Source organism: Lolium perenne, chromosome 5 (assembly GCF_019359855.2).
Source record: "Lolium perenne isolate Kyuss_39 chromosome 5, Kyuss_2.0, whole genome shotgun sequence".
Classification (NCBI taxonomy): Eukaryota; Viridiplantae; Streptophyta; class Magnoliopsida; order Poales; family Poaceae; genus Lolium; species Lolium perenne.
In genome coordinates this window covers 157,245,387-157,249,627 of record NC_067248.2, presented here as the reverse complement: position 1 = coordinate 157,249,627, position 4,241 = coordinate 157,245,387, and positions in this window count along the sequence as shown.

Sequence of the window (4,241 nt, the reverse complement as noted above, 5' to 3'; positions counted from 1 at the left end):
TTTCATCGATATTGCACATGTGAGAGGCTTGAGGAATTGATATGCAATAAAATTGCTAGATATGCATAGATGGGATGGATGAATCATGAGCATGATTTTATATACTTCCCAACATATGTACTCATCTCAAATTACTCACATTCACAATAAAGAGGTTTCATTAAGACTTTTAGCAAGAAGCACAATATTTGCAAATCAAGAGATTCATGCCAAGATGCAACCACATGGTTGGATGCTAGAAAAATATGCATGAGTAGATACTTGTTACCGAGATAGCATTGATGTGGATGTAGTAGATATGCGTATGTTGACCATCCTAGCTTGCCTCAAGTTACCATTGAGTCACCACTTCTTCCTAATTGTGAGACAAGCATCCAATGTATCTCCTTGTACCTAACACAAAGGTAAGTACAAAATGGGCCCCTAACTAATTGGGTCCGAAGTAGTTAGACACACTACAACATATAGGACAAACTCCACAATACTATGTGCATATAGATATGAAATTGAATTTCATGCACATTTTAGCGAAATTAGGATTTGATGGAGTTTACCCTATATATTGGATCAAAGAAAGTAACACATGCCATAAGATAGACATATACTTCCTCCGGTCCTAAATATAAGCCATATAGTTTCTGGCACGGAAATTAAAGAATGCAATTTTCGGAAAAAATACACCATGTTTGGTAGGGATTAACCCTAGGTAATTAACACTAGCTAATAGAAATCTTTGCATAAGATAAGAAACCGTAATCAAATTTCTAAAGACTTTTTCTCAAAAAACTATATGGCTTATATATAGGAATGGAGGGAGTATTAAACATGCATGCACAATACTTTCAAGAACCAAAGAAAGATATAATTTGAAAAAAACACCAAATAAATCAAGAGACAATGGTTGTCCAAATTATATCAATGAATCGAATCAACACAAGATTGACTCCAAAGAATTATCTCATTATAAGAAGCTAATGAAACCTAAACACAAAGGAATGAGATAACCAACTCCCAAGAGAGCAAGGTTCCAATAAATAAACCAAACCCTCGACACTTTTTATGATGGCACAAAGTACCAAAAAGAAAATTTATGTCTCCCAAAACCAAATTCTTGATAATGATCAAGAGATGTTACATATTATAACAAATATAGGAGAGCTCCCCCAAGATTAGTGCATTATCTAGGATTTTGCATAAGAATACAAAATGCACAAAACTAGGATCATCACGCTACCTATATCTACTAAAAATGCTAAGAAAGTTTGAATAGACAAATTAGACACATAAGATGCAAGGAAGACACATGGGAATCAAAGCACAACAAATTCATGGCAATAAATAAGGCAATTTAAACACAAGAGCCAATGTAAATATGATCAATAAATCTTTACCTCAAAATAGATTGCCAATTGTCCTAGGACAATAGGTATTAGGAAATAATTCCCGGTGGTAGTTTGTAAGTAACGTAAGATCATATTTACACCAAATAAAGCATATGGTAAAATATAAGAGTTAACCATTATGCAAAGAGAGTTTCTTGATAGCTTCAATTAGTCATACCAACATGCAAAACAATTAATAGCATTCATGCCAACATGCAAAGCAATTAATAGAATGACTCGAAGCACATGGTTTCCCAAAAGTGTATTGAGGGACACGTTGTGAAAAACCATGCCAAGAAAAACTTTCACAAATAAGATCCACAAAGATATTAGCAATGAAGCCATTTAAGCAAATTGGAACTTGTTTGAGCAAACATGCCACATAAGAGAGAGATAATTTACAATATCAATTCTATGTGACACAACCTCAAATGTTCACATTTTCTAGGCTTGTAATATACACAAAGCTTATTACTCCCCCATAATGTGATAAAGAATTTAATTTCACAAGAGGTAAGTAAATTCAACTAGAGATATTAATGGACATTAGAATTTGAATTTCTCATGAAGATGACATACCACATAGAGACTAGATAATCTTGCAATATCAATTCTAAGTGATATTCCTCATGTACACACTTTGTTAGGATCATGAAATTCTCAAAGGAATATCACTCCCCCAAAATGGGATAGTCCATTAATCGCTCATAAGAGCCATATAAGATACAACAAGATGCAAAGAGGCTCCAACACAAACACAAGTACACGGTGTGCAACCCAACATACATAGACTTGATTTCTCAAGAAAAGCAAGTAGGAAGCACAATATATACAAACACATGCTAGGAACAAAACTAACACATGCAAAGGGGCGAGTAACTTTCAATATAAGTGAGTTGAGAACATGTTACCGCAAGGACGAACATTGAATATATGATAGAAGCAAGATAACCAAAAGACTTGGCTTGAGATAATATAAATGATGAAGATCCCTTAATTCTTCATGATGTAGCCAAGTCTCCAATGCACTCCAAAAAGCACCTATTGATCAAGTTTTGAATTGTTGGTCCCCAACTAAGTTGGGTCCTAAGAGATTAGTCACAATAGGCTTGGCAACCCAAATAGTTCTTTTCTTGACACCACTTTGAGCACCAACAAATTTGGCAAACACATTACCACCCTCATCCTTACAAAGAGAATAAACATCATCAATGGTTATAGAGTTGGATGAGGTACCGATAGTGCAAAAGGAGGAGATGTGGCCCTTCTCACGGCATATGTAGCAAGTTCTTTTCTTCTCCTTCTTCTCACTAGATTTCTCCACAATGGGAGCATTGGCTTGCTTCTTCTTGGGAAGTGGCATTTCTTCAACTTGAGGTTGAATATGAGTTTGAGCTTGAGGCCGCTTCCCTTTTTTGCTTCTTCTTCAAAGGGCAAGATCTAACATGGTGCCCTTCAATATTGCACTTGAAGCAAACAATCTTGGCCGGGTCTTTGACTTGTACTTGTCCCTTCTTATTCTTGTTGTTCTTGGACTTGTTCTTGTTGTTGGATTTGAATCCAGGTCCACTCTTGTCATTGGGGGATTGTTGCAAACTTAACATCGTGTCAAGTTCGCATTTCCCTTCATGACTCTTTACCAAGTCATTCTTCAAAGAAGTGACTTGGGCCTTGAGCTCTTTGATTTCCTCTACATGGTTAGTAACAACACAAGTACTATAGGAAGTAGAATCTTCATTGTTAGAGCAACAAGGCAAGGAAAATAATTCATCACAAGATTTAGCAATATTATGAGTGGACGAATAACTAGGACTAGCACATGGCAATATATCATTTTGAGTAGTAGTGCTAGTATCCACATGAGGCTCACAAGGTGTTGCCTTTGATATGATAGCCTCATGAGCTAACTTTATCCTATCATGAGAGGCTAGAAGATCCTCATGGGAGCTAGAAAGCTTTCCATGATTTTCTTCCAATTTCCCATAATTGCTAGTTAGGAAATCAAGTTGAGCCCTTAGCTCAACATTCTCCTTCAAGATAGATGCTTCACAAGAAGTAGAGTTAGTAGCACAAGCACCATTATTAATAGCAATAGGAGAAGGGAAGTTGGCATGCTCTTTTAGATAAGAAGCTTTAAGTTGCTCATGCGACTCGGTGAGTTTGGTGAGCGCACTCTCAATGACCCTTGAGCCCTTTTTGAGTAGCTCAAAATCCTCAAGGAGTTTAGCATTAACACACACAAGCTTATCATTTTTTAGCTTTAGTTCATTTGCCACCTCAAGAGCTCTATCATGGTTTTCCTTTTCTCTAGACAATTCTAGAGCAAAGGTCTCCTCAAGAGCTTCCTTGGTGGTTTGTTCTTCTTCAAGTTCATCCTTTAGGGATGCCACATCATTGGCGTACTCATGTTCAAGAGCACCCATTTTATCAATGGTGTTCTCACGCAACCAAATACATTTTTGGCTCTCAATAGCGGTAGTCAATATTTCAAAGAAGCGAGAGCTAGCAATTTTATCTTTGCAAAGAACCTTGAATACACTCTTACCCTTATCGCGTAGAGAGACAACCCAATCCTCTTCTTCATATTCATCATCATCCTTATCACCACGAGACATATTAGGTTCCATGGTAGGAGGTACCGTGGAACCCTTGGCCATAAGGCATATATGAGGACCGTGAGATAAAGATGAGGAGTTACTTGAGGCTCCTTTCAAGATCTTGTCTTGACCAATAGAATCTTTGCTTTCCTCTACATTGTTAGTCACACAACAACTAGAGGAAACATAATCATTTTTATCATGGCCACAAGACAGAGCAAGCATATCATCATTAGATTTATTCAAGCAACTTACACATGAT